Source organism: Chrysoperla carnea, chromosome 4 (assembly GCF_905475395.1).
Source record: "Chrysoperla carnea chromosome 4, inChrCarn1.1, whole genome shotgun sequence".
Classification (NCBI taxonomy): Eukaryota; Metazoa; Arthropoda; class Insecta; order Neuroptera; family Chrysopidae; genus Chrysoperla; species Chrysoperla carnea.
The window spans coordinates 7,574,723-7,602,691 of NC_058340.1; the positions used below are offsets into that span (position 1 = coordinate 7,574,723).

The following is a 27,969-nucleotide window of genomic DNA, read 5'->3' on the forward strand; positions in this document are numbered from 1 at the left end:
TTAATTATTTAGCTTTCGATATTTCGAAAACTAAGACACATATCGAACAATTTTATTCTTATTTTTCGTCTACATTCATGAAGTTATAACAAAATTCATCTTCAAAGTTGATAATAAGATAAAAATAATTTCAACCCTTAATCTACCCTGCTCTTACATCCCTTATATGGACGGTGACACTTAGTTTTTTTCTTTTCTAATTCATTGCTAATATGTTTACTTTCTATTAAACAGTTTTTTTTAAATTTGTTTTCATTCATTCCAAATGAAAATTATCAAAAACTTCCAAAATATGTCGTTTTTTGAGATTCCTCCATAAAAGCCAATGTATTTTATATCGATTTTTAATGACTTTTTTCTTAAAAATTTGCACGGATACCTAAGCTGAAATTTTAACCACATATTCTTTGAGTAAAAGACTACCTACAAACAAATTTTGAGCCTTTAAATCAAACATTGTTGTCATGCTCATACATCCTTAAGAAAAATATGTTATCTTTGCAATCTCTGGGGAAAATCGCTTAGCTAACGCAGCTTTTGCGTTACGATTTTTTTTTCTAAATATAATATCACACTGCAGAAATACTTAACAGTATTGATTTACACGATTGTAGTTGTCAATTTTACTTTTTAATTTCGAAAATGGATAATTGGCAAGTAGGATATTATATTAGATACCTTATAGAACAGAACAGACAAACTCTATCTATATTCTATATGCATGTATAATAAATAAATAAATTACATATAATTTCTTTGATGACATGACATGAAATGGAGAGAGAGAATGTACATTTTATTATTATTATTATTATTATTAAAATATAAGATGCGCGATGCGATCAACGACCGACCGGTTTTAACGGTACATTAACGTTTTTAAAAATATATCTATCAAATATATAAATGTTTTGTATGTGTTTGTACAAACAGAAAATACATTCAATAAAGAAAGAACGAATATGTTCGTCATCGCTTTTTTTTTATTATCATTTTTAAATATGAATAAAGTTTTATGTGTAAATGTTGGTTGTTAAATGTGTCAGGTGTCTCAAAAGTTCACTCTCTGTTTCATATTAGTAATAAAAAATAGTAACAAAAAAAATTTTTTATTTCAACGGTTTTATTTATATCAGGAAAAAGTTGAAATCATTATTCTCCTTTATCGATTCAAAAAGGATTCTATTCAAAAATAGATAATTTTTATACCATGTATATGAAATATACCAAGGTATACTAAGTTTAGTCCCAAGTTTGTAACGCTTGAAAATATTGAAACTACGAACAAAATTTTGGTATAGGTGCTCATAAAATCACCTAATTAGTCGATTTTCGGTTGTCCATCTGTCTGTCAACTCGATAACTCAAAAACGAAAAAAATATCAAGCTAAAATTTTTACAGACTACTCAAGACGTAAAAAATGAGGTCGAGTTCGTAAATGGCCTTATTTTCAACTTTGATGATGAATTTTGTTACAACTTTAAGAATGTAGACAAAAATAAGAGTAAAATTTTATCTGCCTTGGTTTTATAAATAAATATCGAAAGCTAAATATTTAAACAAAATTTTCGATATTTTGAAAATTACTCCAGATACCGAAAAATTGTATGCGTACTTTTCGTCAAGTTATAACATAATTCACCATCAAAATTGAAAAATATTTTTTTTAAACTTGTATCGTCACTTCCGTGCTCATACATCTTTAATTAGTCGAGCACAACGGGGTTTTTTTGTTTTAAATTATTTATTAAAGTTTAAACTTTAATTTAAATAAGTTTTTGTATTTATTTCTACGGATTAGTTTTGGCGAAATCTATGAAAACATATAATCTATCTACCGTTTTTCCACAAGACCAATGTTAGATATGCCTACTTTTGAAGTCATTTATTTATTTAAATAATCGAGCAACACCCCTAAAATTTTCAGGATTGATTTAGACTTAGTCCAACTACATATTTAAAATCAAGTCTTTTATGCAACATTACCCTGGCGCTCGTACATCCTTAAGTACTTAGGTAGTTATTTAATTAATTAAAATAAATAAATAAAAAATGCCGCTATGTAATCTAATTTTCATATATTAATATTCAATATTAACTACCAACAAAAATACCATTGCAGGTGTAGTCACGACTACCTACCTAACTACCTACCTACCTTATTAAAAATATGTGACTAATTTTAAAAAAAATATTATTTTGCCTAAAAAAAATTAGCATACATTAGCATATATTATATTATTTTTGGTAGCAAGTTTTTTTATGGAAATATTTTGTCTGAATAAGCTAATAAGCTATACTTTTTCAAGTCAAATATATACTCATACAAAATAAAATTTAAAAAACCGACTTTGAAATTTTATGTTTTTTTTTTTTTTACAATTTAACTGCAAAAGGCTAAATTATGAATGACTTTAAGAACAAATTTGCACAAAAATATGAATAATTAAATTGATATTTGATATTTTTATATAAATTAAATAAAAAATTCATCTTTCAAGATTTTATTCTATTTCTTCGTCCCTTTATCTTTCATAAATCAATCTTTTTCACAATTTTTTATAATTTACAATTTCAACACGCAATTAATACAAAAAGGTTTCTTTTTATAGTCAAAATGGATTCAAAGATAATAAAAAAGAGTATTTCAACTATTGGAGGGTGCGGAACTCGATGTTCAAGCAGTACTTATTCTAAAATTTCAATAATCTCCAACTAATATTTTTGGAATAAAGAACTGTATAATTTCAAAGTCTTTTTAGGAAGGAAACATTACAAATCGTATTTTTTCACAAGATTCCATAAATGCAAGGGCCATCTTGCCTTTTTTGTGTAAGAAGATGTCCTGGTTAATCAAAAGATGTTTCTGGGGGTAGTATTTGATTAAAAAGCCCTGTCTGGTGCGACTTCTATCCCATGCGATCATTGAGGGCTCTTTTCTGTTTAAGTTAAGGTATGCGGATGATACTGTGTTGATAAGTGACAGTTTACAAGCTTTAATAAACAACGTTATCAAATCATGTAAAACATTCGGGTTAAAAACCAACGCAAAAAAGACTAAATGTATGATATTTTCCAAACAAGCCAACCTCAAAGTGAATCTAAAGACTGTCTGTGCCCAGTAAGAATAAGAGAGTCAATACATATATCTTGGCGCGACCGTTACATCAGACGGTAAATGCAAATTTCATCAGCTCAGTTTCTTGGATAATTTTATTAGGAAAAAGTGCCTAGAATATGATATCCTTACAGGAAAAATTTTTGGATCTTTGGCGAGAGGAAGAAAACGTCATAGTTATCTTAAAAGCTTAAAATTAAACATGTCTAATATTGACATTCTTCATCTCGCCAACGACAGGGACGGGTGGAATGCTATGATCACCAACGTTTGTACTTCATTACTATAGCCAAAAAAACTGAATGAAGAGAAACTATTTATTTTACTATGGTTTTTTCCCATAAAATTGAAGGACGTTTTAAAATAAACTCTCCAATCTTTTCAACCTGCAATAAGTTTAATTAAAAATTATTAACAACAAAAACAAATGTTTTTAATTTTTATTTTATAAAAAACTGCTTTTACATGAAACAAACGCAAGTTATGTAATTAAATAACTGAACAAAAAAAAAATGCTTGGAGGGCATTTTATCACAGCAGAATTTTTTTTTTTTTTTTTTTTTTTTTTGCACAGACAAGAGAAATAATATGCTCTAATATCGCCATATTAAAAGAAAGGTTAGGTCTATTTGTGTGTGGGTATTTTTTGGTATAAAAGAGATGAAACATTATAATACAGACGGACTTTAAAGACATACAGACTAAGTTGAACATACGATAAAATAAAACAGGTACCTAAAACTTTCATACTCACATTGAAAAAAAAACTTTTTTTTTTTATTTATTGAATCCGGCCGACCGGTTTTTGTATAATCTTGTTTTGAGTGTGTAGAAAAATATATATCCAGTCAATCAAATAGCCTGAAATACTGGTTTTTTAGGTTGGAGTTTAAACTCTAAATGTGTACACTTACATTTATTTTACAGTATAATAAAAAAAAAATTTTTAAAGGGTGTCCTGTCGGGTATGCCGGATTTAATTTTTAAATAAAACACATGGAATTATTATTTAATAGAGCCATTTTTATTTATTGATTTATAAAGTGGATATGTTGAGATTAATTGTGGAATTTTACGGACATAAAATAAACCATTACAGCTGTTCTGACATCCCTTGGTTGTAATTAGAGCTAGCAACGTGTTTGAAAACTTACGAACGAAGTAGGTTTGGCATCTGTTTACTAGTGTGCGTTGGCGAAAAAAGTTGCGAAAATTGCTAAATTTAAATTCATTTTAAAATCAAAATAAATTATAATTGCCAGACAATTTTACTGTTGCTAACAACGCGCCAGATATTAATCTATCACTTTATTTTTAATGTTAAAGAATGTAATTTTAACTTCCCAAACGAAAATTGGGTTTGCTTTACCAGCGCGAATCCATCGTTAAATAACGCAACCGCTCTCAGATGCAAGACATATTCCATACCTTCTTAATTCCAATAAGGGTAAAAATATCCGAAATTCTTCAGTCATCTTAAAATAAGCCCTCGAAAACCTTGCCAGTTTTCGTATCAATTATTTGATCAAATTATTGCATTGATTTATTATTTCATTTTAGTATTTATTTTCAATTTATTGGCATTGAATGGTTTTGAAGGCCTATTTCTATGTTAACAAAACACTAGCAATAGGGGGCACTAATGATTTAGGTAAATTATTTACCTAATGAAAAAAAGAGTGCGATCGTGAAACCCCATTAACTTACTTTTCTAAATCTGTATTATACATATAATCTGCTAAATAATTAACTTTATAAATTGTTGTTTGTTTGACAGCTAACAGAATAGTAATGAATCTAATTAGTGTCAAGTAGGTGAACATATAGTGATTATATATCCAACATGCTTACGTGACGATTTCTACCAGTTTGCTCACCATGGCAAGCCGCGTTAAAGAACTGCATTCCAAAAAAAATTAAATAATGGACAGAAGATAAATCAAGCATTTTTCAAAAAAAAATTCCGAAACCGAGACATTGGAAAACCTTTCAGAAAAGCTTAAAAACGCTTTTTTAAGAGGGAAATCTCCAAGATTTTCTTATAAGAGAAGTAATCAGCTGCTTTAGTAGGTGAATTTATTCTTCGGTGATTATTTCTTTTCTTCTTGAGTACCAATTGTCTTAGAGTTAATCGCGTCTAGAGTTATTGGCAAACCCAATGGGAGGACACCCTTTATTTTATAGACTTTGTTAAGTCTAAACATATATAATGTTGATTTTGTTGAAATTATATAGATTAAAGTGAATGCGGTGGTCTTGATTTGTTTTTTGGCAAGCAATTTAGTTTAAAAAATTGCAATTATGTTGATGCAATATGTGAACTTCACACGATATTTAAATGTTCCAATAAAACCATCTTCTCTCGTAATGATTTTTAAAGCAGATAAATTGTTTTAATAATGATGAAATCAAGTAAGTTTTATTGCCACGATTTATGCTTTAGGTAATTTGTTAGTTCCAATAAGTAAGTGGTTTGCATGTTTTTTGAGTGTGGAAACACTAATTAAATTTTATAAAATGTAGACAGGATGTTAATGCAATTCTTTCTCTAATTATTATTGTTTCTTTTTTTTGTTATGATCGTTGCATTAACCTGAAATAAAGTTCGGTTAATTGAACCTATGAGTTGCATTAGACACATTTGTGTAGCAATTTTGTTTGGTTAAATAATTTACAACTAAAAATTAAAAATCAAAATACGTTAACAGAGAGTGTGATTTGTACTTGTTAAATCGAAACAGTTTTAACGTTATTCACTTTCATCAAAATGCATCCTCTTTGAGCTAAAGTTGGTTTTTCCCCGACCCTTTTTGAAGAGGAAAAATTTGGAGTGAGGTTACACTCTACATGAAAAATGCCGTTTCCACTTTCCATGACTGTAATATTTAGCCATCATATAGTAAAAATTATCTTTTTGTAACGCCAAGAAAAATAAAGTTATCTTGTGATACACTGGGTCAATCAAAGTAAGATTGTCGAAAAAAAAACCATTAACATCTGTTGAATAAACAATGATTCGACCAAATTTAAAAATTATTTCTTGTACCTACTACTAGAACTAGAAGATGATGAATGTATTGACGTGGGTTAAACTACAAATTGATATTTGATTCCGTGTTACATAATAATAAATTAAAGAAAACCTTGATATAAATTTATTTATTATTAAATATTTTATGTTAATAATAAATAATTTGTGTAAGTATTATTTCTATTTACTATATTTATTTATTTTTCAATATTAATTAATTATTATTTAAATGGAAAATATTGTAAATAACATAATATTAATTTAGAAGAAAAAAAAATATCAAGAAATAAATATTATAATAGAAGTTGTTTTCTAAAAGATACAACTTTATTCTTTTTATAATAACAACGCAACATATGCAGTATATGTTATGTCAGCACGTTTTAAATACGTGGTAATTTATTGTATTACGTAATATCTATTTTACTCTTTTTTTCTTCTTTTAAAAATGTTTACTTAGAAATAAATACATATATATTTATAGATAATTAAATTATATAATGTTTTTCCTTGACTTTTTTCAATATAAAATTTTCCTATTATACAATGCATATATGTAATATGCAAGGTATACTAAGTTTAGTCCCAAGTTTGTAACGCTTAGAAATATTGATGCTACACAAAAAATTTCGGTATAGGTTTTCATAAAATCACCTAATTAGTCCGTTTCCGGTTGTCTGTCTGCCAACACGGTAACTCAAAAACGGAAAGAGATATCAAGATGCATTTTTATAGCGTACTCAGGACGTAAAAAGTGAGGTCAAGTTCGTAAACGAGCAACATAGGTCAATTGAGTCTTGGGTCTGTAAGACCCATCTTGTAAACCGTTAGAAATAGAACAAAAGTTTAAATTTAAAAAATTTTCTTTATAAAAAACAAAAAAACTTTTGTTTGAAACATTTTTTCGTAAACGTCACTGTTTACCCGTGACGGCGCAAATTAGGCGTAAATTGTCTAGTATGTATTATATGGGAATATCAGTTATGTATCTGTGACATGTATGTTTGTGTAATGTGATAGAGTAATCAACACTGTCTATATATGGTATTTCGACAATTAACTCAGTCAATTGTTTGTTTTCACTTGTTTTATAATTATTTTACGTTTCTTCATTCACAAGGATTTTCATGTCATTTTTCTGTATATATATATATATTATTTTCTTTAATATATTCATGCATAAATTATTTTTCTTGATTAAATAATGAAATTGTTGGAATTGTATTAATTTCAAGAATTTTAAGTAGTTATTACTATTCAAATTTATAAAAAATGTTTTATCAGGTGGTAATCTAGTGAATTAAAATATTTTACTTCGAAACTTACGTCAAAAGCTGAATTTTGGCACAAACTTTCTTTACGCATTTAAGAACTTATTTTGAGAAAAGGTGTTACAATGGGTTGAGACAATCGAGATCTCAGTTTTTAAAATGATTTTGAGTAGGTATGCATTAAAAAACGTTAAAGATTAATTTTCTCCGGTTAATCAAATTAAGTAACAAAATGAGTTTATCAGAAGCTTATTAAAAATTCCTGATTTTCGTAAAAAAAATACTTTTCTAGTTTTTTTTCTATTTAGAGTGAAATATGCACTTGAACCAATTTATCAAGAGTTTGAAATTGTAGAAATTTTTGACATGATCATACAAAGTCGCTTCAATCCGTCTACCAGTCTAACTCTAACTCCTACCCTAATCCCTACGTATGCTTAGATCTTGAAAACTACGCAACGGATTTTGATGCGGTTTTTTTTCTAATAGATACAGTGATTCAAGAGGAAGGATTTTATGAATAATACATGCATAATATAGTAGATTATGGGGTTAAAATAAGGGTTGGCAGAGATGTGCTTCAAAAACTTAAAAAGATGTGCATCGATTAAGTTCAAATATTGACAAGATATACAACCAGCTTTAAGGATTGTTTTTATTGATTTTTAACCTTCGTGGGGTGTAAAGGTGGAGCGAGAAAGTGGGGATGAATAATAAAATATTTTCAAATGTACCCAAGTGAAGTATCAAATAAAAGAGCATAACGTGTACATTACAAAACTGCAAGCCCTACACAAGGGGATATGGGAAGCGAGATGAAAGTGGGGACGTTTCTAAAAAATTCAGAATTGAACGCAAATTTGGTGATATTTTTTTTCCATTTCATTTCCAAGTACATAAAAAAAACATAACTTTAAGTTGTATCGATTATTAAATTGTAATATTAACACAATGTTTTCTTTTTTGTTACAGGTACGTATTTAGATTAATATTGATTTTGTATCAATGTAAATCCTTTTTCGATGTAAGTAAAATTTTAAGAAATTTCGAATTATTACTCACATAATTATTTTTCACATTTTGTTGAACCTTTATTTGCAACAGCGTTTTTTAAACTTCTTACTAAAATCAATTGCAACAAGGTTATTTCATAGAAATTTGGGAAAAAAAATTGCCATTAAATTATAATAATTTGATTAAATTTAAATAATCTTTAATGTTGCTAAAAAAAACTATGATTGGGTTACTCGAGGTTATTTAAAAAGAATTAAAATTACTGTTTTTTTGTCTTTATAATTTTGACAGTAAATAATATACTGTTATTTATACATATTCAAAAAAATTCCATACTTTATGACTAACAATAAGATAGTGGGTGGTCTGACCTGTCCCTTTTAAATTTTTATTTAAAAAGGATCAAATTTATTTATAAAATGTTGTGTTGAAGACAAAATCAAGGATTTATAAAAAAAAAAAAAATTTAATTCGCATCTATACTTATTTATAGGTGGTATCTGGTATATAAAAAAATATAGATAAATATATTTATTTTGAATTTTAATTTCTCACCTTAACACACTTCAATAAATAATTGTATTTTGCATTTGTTGTTGACGCCGTATTGAATTTAAATATGACCTCGATTGAGTTTTTATACCATGTATATATATGAAATATATCAAGGTATATTAAGTTTAGTCCCAAGTTTGTAGCGCTTAAAAAAATTGATGCTACCAACAAATTTTGGTTATTCGCACCGTGTATGAGTTTTATTGGAGGTGTATCCATGGTAACGATACACTACTTTATTAATATAATTGTATGAATGAATATATAGTTTGTATGGATTGCATTTATGGCTTACATCGTAAATCGAATATTATTATCTAACAAATTTTTAAATAAGTAATTATAATAATTTACATTTAAAAAATAATATTTATGCAATTTCGTTTCTTATTTTCACATTTTTTAATGCAACAAGTTTAATTAATTGTCATTTTCAATAATTTTAATTGGACATTAATTGTAAAATTTACATGTAAAGAATTGTCTATAGAGTCATAACAGCCTCCTTTAACGCCAAAATTATCCACTGGAAGCGCTGGCCTACTTTACCTATTAGGCAATCCGATGTTGGTTTAATAACCTTTAATATATTTTCCCGTGCTTGGATATTTTATTGATTTAAATATTAGCAAAAACGCTAACTAAAACATTGAGTACGGTTTTTCGCCAAGAAAAAAATTATCATCTTTTCAAGGTTGAATGAAACTTTAAGAGCTATTTTAGTGAAATTTTTGAATTTAGATTTTACGATCGCAATTTAATTTTTATTGGCGTCCAAATATTTCTCTATTGATCATGGTATTAAAAGCTCTTCTACCTCCATATACGAAAGAAACTGCTTTTTACAACAAATTTACTCGAATTGTTTGTTTGTTTTAAATATTATATATACTGTGTCCAAAAAAATAAGGTGAGATTTGAGTTTAAACTGCGCGCGTTTGTTGTGCATTATGATTCCTTCCGTCCGGCCAAACAGTCAACAAGGAATATTATTTGAACGTTATGCGTCATTTGCGTAACTATATCCGCCTAAAAAGGCCGGAATTGTGGAAAGACAATTCATGGTGTTTACACCACGATAATGCACCATCCCATACTGCATTCATAATTCGTGATCATTTAGTCAAAAACTTAACCCATATCATTCCGCAATCGCCGTATTCACCTGATCTAGCGCCGCGCGACTTCTGGCTGTTCAACAAGTTCAAAAGACCGCTTCGGGGATACCGTTTTGATACGATAGAGGAGATTCAAGCCACAACGAAGACAGAACTGAAGGCAATCCCGGAAAGTGACTACAACCAGTGTTTGGAAGACTGGAAAATTCGTTGGCATAATTGAATTGCATCGGGAGGGGATGTCTGTGCCTTTTGTTTGACAAAACATTTACAGATGTTAACAAGTTGTTTTCGACAAAGTAATAAAATACGATTTATAAGTTAAATTAGGTTAGATTTGAATTAGGAGTAGATAAGCCTTAGAAGATTATTTGTACTGAGATTAGTTTGATCTATTGTACCATTTTTTTTAAAATTATTTTTTTTAAAACAATGAAGTAAATTTTGTTAATTTAAAATGAAGTTTGATTGACTTCGAAACATAGCCTGGCGCCTAAGGCTATATCTGCCTCTGAATATGGAGGCAAAAATTAAAACGTTTTGAAATGTTTTTCATTTATTTTATGTACTGTCTCAACCTACTATTAAAACTAACATAATTATTGTTAGAAAACCCATAAGAATGCACGATTTTAATAGGTCTTTAAAAATTAACGATTCTGATGTTGTAACTTTTTTTTTTGTTTTAATGAGTTTTTTACTTAATATAAATAATAAAAACAATCTTTTACTGCAAAATAAAAAAGTTTTTTGTGTGTATAATAAAATTAAAATATTTTTTGTGTTTTTAAGAAATTTTATTTTTGGCATATGAGAAAGTTCATGTCAAGAATGATAAATGATATCTTTCTTATTTCATTATTTGTGTAAATAAATTATTGGTGAATATTTTGATGTAAAAAAAAAATCAATTCAATTATTTAAAGAATGCCTGTTAATTAAATCCAACAGAGATGATAATTTTAACTTGTTTACTGATAAACATGAGACGATTTTCCGATTATGGAAACACGATATACATAATTTACATTTATTCATAACCTTTTAGGATTGTTTTATTTAATTGTTTATTGTAAATCTAAAAACGATGAGGTATTTTATTATAAGATTAAATGAATACTGTTTTCAGAGGGCACCGTCTTCAGTAGCAAATTCCAGATCTATAGGCAAACAGCATTTTCCTTCTCTGTCATATTGCCATTACAGTCTAAAATTATTTAAAAATTAACTTACGGTAGTTAGTACTAGCGTCCAGATAATTTTGGATAAAAGACGATTTTTTTATATAAATTTGGACTCAGCCGAAATCAATTCTAAAAAGTTTAGAGGGGGTTGCTTGATCATTCATCAGTAACCAAGATCATTATAATTATGTAATATTTGTAAATAAAATTAAGCGGAAGTACTAATATAAAAAAATAACTTAAGAATATGATTATGATTATCATTTATACTTTTCAGTTCTGTAAATATCATTTAATATTTATTTTGTTTGAATGGTTAATGTGCCCATAAAACCTTGAGGTTTACATAACAGATATAATAAATATTTTATACATAAACATAAAGTAATCAATGATTGCGTTGTTTAACTAAAGTCTGTCCGATTTATTTTTGAATCTGTTAATGAATTATAAAAATATTATAATAAACATTCTTTTTTTTTTATCAACAAATAATATACGAGATCACCTCACTCGCTATTTAATATAAATGTTAAGGTTATTTAATCTACAAAAATATTTTGAATTCCATACATATTTATTTATTACTAGAGTGATACCCACCCGCTTCGCTGGGTTTAAAAGTAAATATTGATAAAGATTGCTCTCGCTTATCGCCTTTCTATAACACTCGAAATAATGGGAAGGATTGTTTTACACAGGTAAAATATATGTATGGTTTTCTATTTTTTTAAATGTATAATATTCGTAATTGTTCATTGGGTATATCTGAAAAGATGGCCGTGAAATATTTTATATTGACTATTTTTACAGATATCTGTAATTTATAGTAATGTTAAATGACTACTTTTACAGAAATCTGTAATTTATGGTAATGTCAAATTAAATTAATTTTAAAATTTTTTTTATTTATTTTATATATCTTTATAAATTATATCTCATGTGTTATTCTGAAGTATGAGCTATATTGCTTTACAGTTTCATTAAAAACCATTCGCTAGCTTTAGCGTGAAAGCGTAACAAACAAACAAACAAACATGCTTATTTTCGCATTTATAGTATATAGAGATAAAAAAAGAAACGTAATGGAATTTTTTCCATAGAAGCTGAAGATTTTCTCAATTATGTGTATGAGTTTTCAAGTGAATAATTATTACCTATTATTTTACTAAATTTTCCCTGTAATTATTTTCAAATAGATTTTTTAAAGACCTTGTGTTTTATTTCTAGAAAACAGTATTATTATAAACTTAAATAGACATTATTGTCTCAATTATATTGCTGAAAGCAACTTAAATTGAATTATTGTGGTGTCGCTATTGATAATTCGTGTAAATAAGACCGCATTCCCTACCGTATTTGTGTTTGCGTCATGGAAAAATTAAAGAAAATATCAAGGCCGTCTATTTAAATTAAAATAGTGGTAACATTGAAAAGGTTTGTCTTAGATACGCACAAATTCGAATAAATGCTCCAAGATTAATTTTCGAGACCTTTTATATACAATTTTTGGAATCAACGACCAAAAAAAATATCATGATTTGTAAATTATTTAAAAATGTGAATAATTTTTCATTTGATTTAAATATTCATAAAATTTCCAGGAATAATGTTTTTGTGTATTCATTTTATTAATAAAACGTTTTATCAACATTCATTTTTGATAATAAAATACTCAAAATAACACAATTTTTTTTTAATGTATAATTTAGTTATCAACATTTTTTTGTTTAAATGTTTTTTTTAGATAATTATTATGAAAAATTGAGTTCATAATATTACGTCATTTTACTTTGTATGATTATAAATTATTATGTGTACATAATGGGGATCATTGACAGTACTCAATAAATAAACTTTAGATATTCTTGATATTTACTAAAAAATTTTTATCTATCTAACTCTAATTATTTTAACAAATTTTGCTAGTAAATAATTATTTTTAAATAAATTAAAATTTTTAAATTTTTACCGATACTATTAAAATTTTATTAATTGGCTAGTCTCATTTTCATAACAGTCTAGTCATTAAACAAGCTGCTCAAGTGAGTGAGACCCTTCTGGTTCACTAATCAACTTCCCAGATAATCATGCATAAGCATAATACTATTTACAGTGAAACCTGGTTAAATGAGACTAGCAAATTTGTCTCACTTATAGAGGTATTCCACTTACCCAGTGTCTCAGAATGTATAAATAAACATCTAACTCAACAATGGTAATTCAGTACCAATTTTTGCAATTTTTTTTTAAAGATTTTTTTAAATTTTAGAGATCTTTTGAACAAGAAATCTTTGTGGACGTCCTCAGAAAATCCTATCAAAATTTCATCACAATTCAATCAATTCACAATCACTATTTATTATTTATAAAAAAAATCATTTAATAAAACAAAATAAATTAAATTAATTCAACAAATAAAAAAAATGAATAAAAAATGATTTGACGACAAGGTTGATTAAAAAAATAAAAATACGTAAAGAATTGAAATGTTGTTTACGTATTTGAACTTGTTCTCATTTTCAAGTAAATCTCTCAATGCCAACAAATTATAAAATTTATTTCAAATAAATTGAATCACACTAGGTGTGGTGGTAAGTTATAAAAATGATCAATAAGTTTATTTCATACTTACTGTAAGTTAGTAACAACAATCTTCATGTAGTTGACACAATCACATATAGACTAGACATGGTAAATATGTGTTCATAATAACCAAATTCTCTATTTAAAGCAAACGCAAAGATATTTTCTTTTAATTCATCGATTCGCTTTATTTACACGATTATTTATTCCAACTAAGTACAATTTTATTTTCCATCAATAAAATGCATGACTTTAAACTAAAATCAATCTCTTTCATAAAAGCTATGATTTTGTTTATTTAACTTCAATGATTTTGTATCAATGAATTCATATTTTAAATTCAATCATATTGTATTGTAAATACAAATATTTAGCTGTACTTGTTCCAATCATTAGGAAATTGTTTGAAAGTGTTTTTACTTTATTTCAATATGAAACTGCCAACTTCGGGATGAGGTGTTATTTAATTTTTTTTTTCAGTGCATATAAAAGTTTTTACTAAAATTAAATTGCGATCTAAATGGATTAGTACAGAATTTGTTCAGTGTGTATGAAAAACACAATAAATTTTATTTATTACATCCCCGATGTGAAATAATTTGATGTCATTTTTTATTTGCTATTTATATATATTTTAAATTGCAGAAAAAAAATGTTTTATTAAAATAAATTTGATTAGCAGCGTATAATATATAATATTATATGATTATCATTTCTACTTTGTTGTTGTTAATATTATAAAGGTTAAATATGTTTTTTCTACTACAACAGATTTAATAATAAATAATAAAAGATAAAATATTAAAAAGTGGGCGTCTGATTCTGATACGACGACGACCATACCACTTTGTTATACGTTATACCTATACAAGATGATATTTTAAAAAGTTTCCAGCTACTTTTATCAGAATCGAATTGGAATATCCACAAAACGGATAAAAACAAGTGAAATTTACAAAATTTAATAAACTCCCGAGGAATTTTTCGAGAACCCCCCTCAACTCGCACTTGTCTAAGAACAATTTGCATTAAATTGAATTTTTCCTTAGAACGTTCTCCAAACTGAATCGATTTTGAGGATCATCGCCTATTTTTTAGTTGTTCCGGGTATGGAATCGAAACGTGCACTTGAAATATAGCTAAGAACACTTCCCAATAAATTACCTTTCAAACGAAACAAAAAAATTCATATCGGTTCATCCGTTTAGGCGCTACGATGTCACACACAGACAGACATGGATAGCGATCAAACTTACAAAACCTTTTTTTTGGTTCGGGGGTTAAAAAATGTGTCTAGTTTTATTTTCCGAAGGAGCTTTCGGGATCAAACGATGATTAATTTTTTTTTTTAATGGAAGTACCTATTTTGTGTAGGAAATTCTGGATTTTTGCCTCAAGAAAAGCTTCTATCTGAAAATTTTTTTTCTTAGATGTTAATTTTTTGGCACCTAAACAGTCTAAAATGTTTCCATCAAGGCCATAATTAAGCACCAAATTATCTGTAAAAATTCTCATTTTTATCGAAAAACATCATTTTTGGGAGGAAAATTTTTTCCCTCTACTATGCCTACAGTTTTTATCTTTGAAAAATCGTAAAATCAGGTATCGAAAATTGAGGTTTTGACAAAAATCATCGTGATTTTTTTGAGGCATAGCAAAACAAAGTTGATCATTGTTTGACTCGGAAGTCGGAAAATTAAAACTAAACTAATTATTATCGTTTTTGAAAAAATTTACTGGAATTTTTAAAAAATCATCCTGTTTTTGAATGTGCATATATGTTAAAAGAGAGCCTACACAATTCTTTTGTTATGTAGTTTTATAAAAAAAATTTATTTATATGAATAAAAATGGCTTTTTTTATTTAAAAAAAAAAATAAAAAATTAGCAGGTTAAGGTACCTTTTAAGTCAAACGAACTTTTTATAATACGTGTATTTCATTCGCAAAGGGAGAAGGAAGTTGTAACTAAAGATCGGATTATAATTATATCCACAATTTCTTGCTTTTATAACATTTTGTTTTATCAAAAACCTGATATGGATTTATTCTCATTTTTTGCCGACAAGTAACTTTACCTTCATTTTTTTAATCAAATACAGCTGTAGCTGTTGAATCAATATCGAAACCAACTGTCTAATTTCATGGCAAAAAGAGAATACTTGTGGATAATTTAACTGCAATAAGTATCTATTTTAAAAATATGCCAATTCATAGAATTGTTTTCACTTCCGGCCATAAATTCCACAATTGATTTCAGTATTGATTCAGCAATTTCATCTGATTAAATATCATTGTTTATTATTATTAACACATTTTGCCAAATTGCCATAAAAATCTTTGATTACCAAAGAAATTGAATTTTATTTCTAATAAATTCAGGTAATCCGACCTCTAGTTATATATTGCCGTGTTTATAATAACTTAACATGAAAGATCAAAGAAACATGACTCATATTGACCCATCCATCATTCATTGTTTCAACTTGTCTATTTTGACCATAAAATATAAAATATAATGGCTTAAATGACCTTGAAATGTCTAAATCATTATTATCAGTATAATCCTTTCCTGTTAAAATAATAAAAATTTTAAATTCTTGGCCCTGTTGATTAGTATTTATTAAAATGTCCCAGTTTTATTAAATTTTGTTACCTGTAATTGAATAAACACGTGATTGCATTTTGAAATAAATAATAATTACATAATTGTATCAAGATTTAAAAGTGGTAACGAGACAGGTAGATAATGCTTGTGGTTTATAAATTATAAGACATCCTGGATAACAAACAACCTTGAAAATGTTTTATGTTTATTTTTCATTTAGTTTCGTATCCTTAAACAATCAAGTTGAATTTTATGGAAGAGTGATTAAATTTCTCATTATTCTAGTTTGCCAGCCCAAAAACAAAACAACAAATCAAATTCAACCTTTTGAAAAAAGTTTGTAACAACCCAGGAATATGATTTTTATTTCCACAAAGTGATTTGAAAAAAATATACAGATTTCAACTTCAAAGAAATTAATTTTGTTTATCAAATAAATTCCAATTTTTGGGATCAAAGATTTATTTATTTATTCATTAACTTTTTTTCTTTATGGTCGCATCTCTACCGAGATATTTAAATAATAATGCAATTATTAAATTCTCACAACACTTAACAATAAAAAAATTGCAACAAGAAAACTGGTTCTCATTTACAAAAGAAATTTTTATGAATAAAAATGAACAATTAATATATTTTCAATGACGAATGAATGTCATGATTTTCTTCAAAAAAATTTTTTAACACAAAAATTATATTCTCATATTTAATAAAAATATTTATAATATACTAGAGTGATACACAACCGCTTCGCTGGGTTCAAAAGTAAAGATTGATAAAGATTGCTTTCGCTTATCCCCTTTCTATAACATTCGAAATAATAGTAAAAAATGTTTTACACAAGTAAATTTATGGTTTTCTATTTTTTTATACCATGCATATATGTAATATGCAAGGTATACTAAGTTTAGTCCCAAGTTTGTAACGCTTAAAAATATTAATTTTGGGAACAAAATTTTGGTATAGGTGTTTATAAAATTACTTAATTAGTCCATTTTCGGTTGTCTGTCCGTCTGTCTGCCAACACGATAACTCAAGAACGAAAAAAGATATCAAGCTATATTTGCATTTCAACACATAAGAGCGTCGTTAGTTCAGTGGTAGAATGCTCGCCAGACACGCGGGCGGCCCGGGTTCGATTCCCGCACGATACATAATTTTTTTTAAATAGATTAGAAACTTATGGTCAGCGCCAAAGGCGGAATCATTTTATCAATGGGCGGAATTTCCATTAATAATGTGTGCGTTCTTCGATAGAAAGAAGGAGTGGCTTGTTCGACCATGAGACGTACCCAACTCTTGACTATCCAGCCCGGTTTTCTGAATCAGATAGCGTAGTTTATCTTCCTCTGTAAGATTATTTAAGTTGGAATATTCTATTTCCACGCTAACATTATTTGGCAAGGGTGCGCACCTTTTTATACCATGCATATATGTAATATGCAAGGTATACTAAGTTTAGTCCCAAGTTTGTAACGCTTAAAAATATTGATGATGATGACCACTCGCTAGTTTTAGCGTGAAAGCGAAACAAATAAACAAACATGCTTACTTTCGCATTTATAATATATAGAGATTTATTAATTGGCAAATATCCATATATATTTACACACACAAAAATGTATAAAGTTTTTTTTATATAAATAATAAATATTGGATTCTTTTTTTATTAACCTGTTAACCTTGAGTTGAGAGTATTTGAAATATGGTTATATAAAAATATATTATAAATAAATTTAATTCTATGTTATAAATAAATAGGTGTGGTATCTTTCTTTATCTACATATAACTTTTTTTTTTTGTGAACAATCCGTGAGTCGTTTATATTTATTTTTTATTTGGAATCAATAATATAATAAATGCAGCTACGTAGATATTCATAGATAGATTTGTGTGACTTGCTTTTTATATTTGTTATAAATTTTAGAATAATTTGCATACGATATAAAGTAGTCCAGTTCATTCTTGATCTTTATTACATAACAATAAATAAATATCTATCTGTAAGATATTAGTTAAAAGTATGTTAACAATATGCTCATTTATAATACTGGATTATAAAATAGGTGGTCGTATTAATACACTGTAGGTAAACAAAAATTACTGGATTGAAGTAAACGTGTTTACTTAAATGTTAATGTTCTTATAACAAGTAAATATTTCTTGAATCAACGATCTCAATAGTTTAGGTTGTACGGGCGGCAGGGCAATTTTGGTTAAAAAGCTCGATTTTTTATTTATATGAAGTTGGAATAAGTCTAAATCAATTCTGAAAATTTTAGAAGGGGGGTTGCCCGATTATTTAAATAAATTAATGATTTCAAAAATAGACATGTTTAACATTGTTCTAATGAGAAAACGGTAGATGGATGATATGTTTTCATAAATTTCTCTAAAACTAGTCGGTGGAAATATACAAAAAACCATTTAAATTAAAGTTAAAACCTTAATAAATTATTGAAAATAAAAAAACCCGTCGTACCGGGCTAATTAAGGATGTATGAGCACAGCAGTGGTGATACAAATTCAAAAAAAAATTTATTTTTTCAGATTTGATGATGGTGAATTATGTTATAACTTGACAATATTACAAGAAAAGTAAGAATGAAATTTTTCGATATCTGAAGTAAGTGTCAAAATATCGAAAATTATGTTTAATTATTTCGAAAACCAAGGCATACATCGAAAAGTTTTATTCTTATTTTTCGTCTGAATTCATGAAGTTATAACAAAATTCATCATTAAAGTTGAAAATAAAGTACAAATAATTTCAACCATAGGTCTAAACTTGCCTTGGCGCTCGTACTACCTTAAAAAATTTCTTAAACCAAGAAAATATTTACTTACTTCTATGTTAACACATTTCTTGCAATTAATATTTTTTGAAGGGTTCGTTTTACGTTTATTATTTAATTGTTTATATAGAATGTCTATATAAAATATATATCAAAGTATGCTTATTTTAGTCCCAACTTTGTAACGCTAAGAAATATTGATGCTACAAGCAAAATTTTGTTACAGGTATTCATAAAATCACCTTAGTAGGGTATTTCCGTTTGTCCGTCCGCCCGTCTACACAATAATTCGAAAACGAATAGAGATATCGAGCTGAAATTTGTAGCATGTTTAGAGAGTAAAAAGTGAATTTGAGTTCATAACTGAGAAACATAGGTCAATTGAGTCTTGAATACGTAGAGATAGAAACAAGTTTTAATATAAAAAATATTCCTAATAAAAAAATTAACAGCTTTTGTTTGAAACATTTATTCGTAAATATCATTGTTTTTCAGCATTAGGGAAAAATTGTATCCATTTCCTCCAAAACTATAAAAGACAGAGAGTGGTAAAATTGGAGGTAGCTTCAAGATCAGATGAACTCATAAAGTTTTTATTGAGAATTTAGAATTGCAGTAGTGTTCTAGAAACTAGATTTTATATAAAATAGACATTTTATATTTCAGGAAAATGTGATTACGTAAATTTATTTATATATATTTGACGTCAATAAAATTTAATATTATAACATCGAGTTTGTATTTGACATTTATTTTCTCGTTACATAAATAAATGTGGATATTTTTATATAATCAAAATTATCTTCAAGATTTTACTTATTTAGATTAATCACGTGAAATCCAAATGTGTACCTACATCCTATTTTATTCTCCTGATAATTATTATACATTGTATGCGAAGGTTAACATTTTGTCAAAAGTTATAAATATATTTATTAATTTTGTTGTTCACATTATTAAACTGTTTAAGATAAAGAATGGTTGGACATGATTTTAGGCACCTCATTTTCACGATTCTGTATCGGAAAGATCTGAAAATTATTTCAATGTAAAAATAAAATTTCATCGTGATGATGACATTTCAGATCCTGAATTTCCTTAACAAATCATATGCCAAGATTTTTTGCTACCCTTACGGTATTCACTTTCATATTTTTGATTAGCAAATATTTCTCAAATCTTTAAAATCGCAGAAAATTGTCATGCTTCCTTATACAGTCAGAATCCTTTTGCCCTATCGTTTTTCAAGTCCAAGCTCTACCACGAAATCGTGGATGTTTCGAAAAATGAAAAAACTATTTTTTCGATTTGTTAGCCACGCGGAAAACTCGAAAATTTTTCCTCACCAAGATTAAAACAATTTCACTCTCTTTATCTCACACACCTAGGCTTATAGTTGCTCTTTTTCCTAGGCTTATAGTTGCTCGTTTGTGAGCAAATCTCTCATCACACGACTGAATTTTAACAATTGCTTGACGCGAATGCTAACAGGTTAAAAACAACTTTATGAAAATCAATCCAGTTGTTTTGGAGACTCAATTAAGTAAGGAGCATAATAGGGGATCGGAATAAATTTTTTTTATCACTTTAAATGAATAATTCTCACTTCAAGAATGGAAAAGTGAAGTTGGTATTAAAAAATCTTTACTAGATATGAACGTTTAAAATTCCTAATTAAATAAAGAGGAAGATATCCATTAACGACGTCATACATACGTGGGTATCGCGATAGAGATTACATATAAAACTTCGTTTTCCTAAAAGGAGATGGGTAACCTTTGAATGCAATCTTTGATTGCTTATAACTTCTTCGTTTTTAATCAATTTTAATTGCACTTTCAAGTTTTGTTATGGTATCTAGTTTTACATTTTTATCGGTAATATGGCCAATTCGACATCAGCATTATCCCCTATTCATTCATTCATTTTTATCAAAATATAAAGTAGGATTAAACATCGCAGTAAAATATAAAAAACCAAATACGCATTGAAAATACAAAGTATCAAATTTGTATATGTTACATACGTTTAAAAAAAAAAAACTGTCAGCATATTTTAAAAATAATTTTACTTGATAATAAAAAATAAAATTAAAATTTGCATAATAAGTGAAATTAAAATACTTGAAATAAGTATAAATTTATAATATTTTGATGATGATCACAATCAGAACTACAAGTTAAGCAGTAAGCAAGCAGTCATAGTCAGTCAGTACATCCGCTTTAATATTAATAAAATAAAATACATACTGAATTTATCAGTAAATATAACTGCTGACTGCTGAGTTAGCCAGTCAACTTGTATGTAATGTGTACACAATTGTAGTTGTATTTTAATACCACATTGCTATTTTAGTACAGTTAAAAAAGTTACAAATAAAGGAAAATAAAAGAAACCGCTCGCATTTTGCTAAATACGTCATGGAATGTATTTCTTAGGTTTCAAATATCATTTGCCACGCATGAGTTAGTGGCGCAAATGTTTCTATTTGTAAACAAACAATAAATTTTTAATTCAATGGAAAGGTTAATGTTAAAGTTGACTTACAAAATTAATAAATAGGCTACTTGAATTACGTATATGTTATAGTTATACTTAACATTTACATCATATAAGTTGCCCAAATACTAATTTTTTAAATGAACTTTAACATTGATCTTTTCATTGAATTTAAATTTTATTGTTTATTAACAAATAGAAACATTTGCATCACTAACTAGTGCGTTACTAATGATATTTGACACCTAAGAAACACATTCCATGGAGTTTAATCAAAATGCGAGCGGTTTCTTTAATTTCTCTTTATTAGCCGATTTTTGTAACATCTTTTACTGTACTATTTAATGTCATCGTCTGTACACGCACACATGCACACAACACACATAAACATACTCACTATCAGTATCAGTGTATTGGGTGTCCTTTACTTCGATAGCTACTCATATTTCCTTATCTTATCGGTTACATTTATATTAGGAAAAATGCAAATAAAACTTTAATTAAAATGCTTCAAATAACTTATATAATAAATCGGAAGCTGGTCACACTAAAAGCACCTTCATCGAGGAAAATTTCTATGTAAAAATTTAAAAATTTAAACTCAAACAAAAGTGTGAAAATATGTCAAATTAAATTTATTATTATTATTAAAAAGTAATAATGGTTAATTTTGGTTTTTTTTTTTGCTCGTTGCTCTAATCTGACTTTTAAAAATATCTTGATATGCGAGGCCTAAAAACTGCCGAAAGAATCCAGTACCTATATTATGATATGAGCTTGATTCTCATCAATTACAAATTCCAATGAATTTATTTTCGGGTAAATGTTTTTATAAAACGAATGTTTATTACATTTAAAGTTATTTAAGGGTAAATATAATCGAAATTTCTAAATTTGATAAGGGAAAATTCCAACCCTTAATTACAGCAATATGCCAGACCATTGTGGTCGAATGAAATTTGTTTGCCTGTTTTTTCTAATAAACTATGAATTTTCCTATTAGATATACGGGTGCATTTGGTTGGGTAGAAGGAAAAATTCTAAGATAGCAATTTTTTTCATTTTTCCAGCTGGTAAGAGTATAAACAAAATCAGAAAAGTCTAACGCCGGTTTTCCACTAAACGGACAAACAAACACAAAATTCAAACTGCAACAAAGGCAAAAACAAAACTGAAATTGTAATAGCTGTTGGCTAAATACATTGCCAGTCTCCAAAAAGTTTGTAAAAGTGGAAAACCGGAATAAAAAAACGGTTTTTCGCATTTATAAAATAAAAATCAAACCAATTAAAAAAATGAGAAAGTCCTAGAGAGTAAAAAAAACTCATCGAATGGCATAGGCTGGATATGATTTTGTGTTTTATTTTTCCGAGAAATTAGCGATATTTCATCGAATGGTTTTTTTGGTTTTCAGTGTGAAAGGTTCAATTTTTATTATAATTATTTGTAATTAACACAAAATGTTACCTCTGCCGAGTAGAAAAAGAACATTTTAGGAAAAAATTAAAAATTGCCCTTTTTACAGAAAATTTTCGCAAAATTTTTTATTTAAATTTGGCCAATGCCATGATTTGGATGCCCTAGAAAAACAATGTTTTTTTATTAACCGGAAAGGTGGTAAAACACATATATGGTATCACAATGGGCTCTATAGCCTAAGTGTGTCCTTCGTGGACAGCCAATATAACTTAGCCTAACCTAATATTAAAGAAAAAACATACAACATTAAAATAACCTTGAAAAAGTCTAAAGAATGTTGTTTGCTTTTCATAATGAAATTCTGAGGCATCCTATATAAAGATACATAATCACATAATTTGCCACGACACAATTCTATATGGTAGATATTTTATTTGTGTAGGCCAAACCAGGCCGTTGACGTAAAGTAATCTTTTTTGCGTTAATTATGCTAATTACCTTTTTTTCTAAAAAAAAATATGCCACTCAGAGTTAATTTTAATATAATAATGATGATATTGAGAAGAAGATATGTTTAAAAAAAAACGTACCTTTGAAATAAAATGACTACATGTGATGAAATGAGTGTGAAGTAATTTTGGAATATTTTCAAGGCTGTTTGTTTTTCTTGTTTCATTAAAGTCAGCACGTTTTTTTTTAACAAGATACGACGAATTTATTAACTAACTAATGAATTATTGATGTTTGTCGTCGTTTTTAAAAACAGGGGTATTACTCTTTCATTCAACCCACGCCCAAATAATTTTATCATCTTTTATGTACGCACAAACACACCTGACAATTTGTTATTTCTATACGCAGTAAAAAGTAATTTATATTTTATAAGGTCAGTGCATGTCATTTACTTTTAACTTTGGTGTAAATTTTGTACAATATTGACCTCATTTACAGCATTGTCGTTCATATATCTGTATCTTATTTTATGGTTAGAATTTAATTTCAAAGTCAATTATTTTCGAATTTTCGAACAAATAAGATGATGACAAAGTGTTCATTTTCTCACTTATACCTTGGAGGAAGATGAAAAATATATCAGTATTATGTACAAAATTTTCGAAGTCGAAACAGATTGGATATGCTAATCTATCATGTTTACTTAGAAATATTTTAGTTTTCCGCGCTTTAAATCTATTTAGAAGTGTTTTTCTAAGTGAAAGTATGAAATTGGATACCGTGATAAAATGTCTGTGAAAGATCGAGTAAGATTCAATACATTATTAAATAAAATGGGAAAAAAATATCCATAATCCATAATAATCCATTTATGGAGCAACTGCTTGGAACATTTATATGACTAGCAGTTACCCACCCGCTTCGCTGGGTAACTTGAATTTTAAAAATATACAAATATTTCTAGAATAGTAAACGAACCTTTTTCTTACGAATAACTATTTTCCTGGGTATATTGACTTGGCGGTTTTTTGCATTGGATTCAGAAAATTACTCTAAAAAAAGTCTATATGATTTAAAGTGGAACTTTTTAGTTTTAACCCCCGCGCCATTGGGGTGAACGGGGTTTATCTCGTAAAGTAATCAGATAACTTTTAAAAGATTTTATAAAGATCAAAATGCTAAAGTAACCCGAAATTTAAGGTATTTTTAAACTTCTTAATGCACCTCTCCCTCTCTTTCGAGGTCTGAAATACTCTCAAAATGAAAAAGACCAATTTTTTGCAAATTAAGTTTTTCAATGAAGTATAAGGAAGTTTTTGGGGTCGCTAATCTCGAATTTTCAGGCGAAAAGTTTAATTTGAGAAAATTTGAGCCTTTTAAAAGCATTTTAAAGGGGGTTTTAAAGTGGCTAATCTTGAATTTATGATCAAATTGATTAAATTTTCGGCAATTTACCGGCTTGCTGATTTGAAACACTGGTATTCCGTGTACTGGATATAAATAATATTTTTCACGAAATACCATCGAAATCCGAATATTACATGTCGACCTGTTGTAATTATATACCGAAGAAACCTTGCTAATTTAGAAATAAAAATATTAAATTCTTTGTGTTATTTTTCTTAAAATTTATTGAATAATAGAAATGTAACATTTACAATGATAAAAAATAAAACGAAGCTGATTACTTTTGATAGACGAATATTGAATACTATTTGTCCGATTAGATTACCGATATGAAAATAAATTACACTTATCTGAACAATTTAAATAAAAATGACAAAGTAATGCATATTTTTGTAAAGAAGTAAGAACCTTTGATGTATGTTTTTTTTATTACAATACAAAGTGTAATTATGATATGTTAATAAAATAAAATTGATATGTTAAATAATATTTCCTGTAAAAATGTCTATGCATTGTTTTATTTATTTATTATTATTATTATTATTATTATTTGAATGAGTGAGTGAGTGGATAATATTACATAAACAAATTTATAAAATACTTGCGGCATGGTATTTTATTTTAATTTTACTACTTACTAGTAGAAATTAAATACATACATGATTGTTTGTTTCATTCTAAGAATTATTAAATTTATTTAATTGCATAATGAATCAACCAACAAACCAACCAATGATGAATTCAAATAAGATATATTTTTATTATTTTACCCTTGACATTTTTATTTCTGATCTGATCTCTTTGTAAGTGAATTCTGCTAAATAAATATGGAACAACAGATATAAGATAACATAGCCTTATTAGGACAATCAAGGTCGTTCAAAATGAGTGTGTCCAGAATATATTACAGATACCTAGGTAAATTAAAAGTTTAATCAAGGAATCAATATTTGTTTTGTAAAATTTATCCCTATCACTACATAGTATAAAACAAAGTCGCTTTCTCTGTCCCTATGTCCCTTTGTATGCTTAAATCTTTGAAACTACGTAACGGATTTTGATGCGGTTTTTTTTAATAGATAGAATGATTCAAGAGGAAGGTTTATATGTATAATAACATCCATTAAATAGTGGAGAAGTACTGCTATTTTTGAGGTTAATAGTTAAAAATGTAAAAAGTAAATAAGTAAAAATGTAGTGTATGAATTTAGATATTCCAAAGATAGCAGGAAATCTTCATGGTATAGGGAAAGGGGGATTGTTTTACTCCAAATTTAACGCGTGCGGGCCACGAGCAGTAATGAATAAATCAAAACTACTGGATCGATTTTAATCACATAGGCTATATATTTTATACCCGTGCGAAGCCAGAGCGGGCCGCTATGTTTTTATATACAACGTTCACAGTTTTTCTGTAGTGTATTTAGTATAAGCATTGCACCCGTGCGAAGCAGGGGCAGGTCGCTAGTATATTATAAATGTGAAAGTTAGGTTGTTTGTTTATTTGTTACGCTTTTACAAAAAACTACTGAATGAATTTGATTGAAACTCTATAATAATATAGCTCATACATCAAACTAACACATGAGCTATTTTTAATATTCCTTTCTTACCTTGGTACATTAATTAAAATTAGTCTATGGCATTTCTTTGTGCTATCTACGACCATCATTTTGAACCATAAATTAAAAATTTCTGTAAAAAAGTAAAAATACAACTCAGAATCATCTGTTCTAATATACTCAATGAATTATGACTATTTTACATTTAATAAAATAAATTGAAAACTGTACATATATTTTACCTGTGTAAAACAATCCATATCTCTATTTCGAGTGTTATGGAAGGGGAATAAGTATGAGCAAGGTAGGTCAAGGCTATAACACGGTGGTCTTTACCAAATTCTTTTAAGCCTTACGAAGCGGGCGGATGTCGAGCTTGTTTCAAAATAAATGATTCACGAATATTTAATATTCATTTAAATTATACAATTTCGCCATGATTTTGATTTCAAATGTCTAAATTTATTTTTGTGAAAATACAACTAAAAATAACCATGATACTAAAAATAATAAATATATTTGATGTATAATTTGGCAAGAAATTATCATAGTCGATTATTATAAATCTATAATTAATACTGTTATAAATCTACAACTAATTATCATAAATCTACAACAAAGTTAAGTTTAATAAAAAAAATTCTCCATTCTTAAATTCGTAAATTATTCTTGATATTTGTATTTGAGATTCAAAATAGTAAACAACTGGAGAAAGATACTTCATAAAAACTACTTTTTAGTGAAAATAAAGGTCAAGGCACCCTACCTGTACCTGTAACGAATTTTGCTATGAAAATCGGTTTATGGATATAAAGAAATTTTGGATTATAATTTTTTTCGACATCTCAAACCATCTCTGACGCTAGACAAAAATATTAAGAATCGGCCCTATTTTGCAATTTGTAGTAAGCTGAGTTTAAAGTACAGATTTCAAATAAGTATCTTAAAAAATGTGACCTTGTATGACTGAAAAGTTTCAAATCGATATTGCTATAAGTAACGAAAATATGAGGGTGTCTTCATCTTAAATGCGACACACTGTATAAACAAAAATAAAAATTCGATGAGTTGAAAGAAATTACACTCAGTGCCTATAGCTCGCTCGCATGACCGAGTTGGCTAAGGCACTTGACTTGAATCCAAGAGGACTAGGGTCGACTCCTGTTTACGAGTATATTTTTTTCAATTATCTTTAATTAATTTTAAACGTGATTGTCATTTCTGTTAAAGAATTTTGGAATACCTTATGGGAAAATAAAATGCGGCACACTGTATAAACAAGTGCGTAGAGCTTGTATGGCCGAATTGGTTAAGGCGCATGATATATCCAAGAAGTCCTGGTTCGACT

At 27.6% G+C, this 27,969-nt stretch overlaps 1 protein-coding gene and 1 non-coding gene across 2 annotated transcripts in view; both read left to right on the forward strand.

Moving 5' to 3' along the window:
* Window positions 1–27,969, forward strand: part of LOC123298266 (probable JmjC domain-containing histone demethylation protein 2C) — a 551,586-nt gene that overhangs the window by 452,333 nt on the left and 71,284 nt on the right. The gene's annotated exons all lie outside the window — the stretch shown is intronic.
* On the forward strand, window positions 17,569–17,639 carry Trnav-gac. The gene has a single exon. It is a non-coding gene; the product is annotated as a tRNA-Val (tRNA).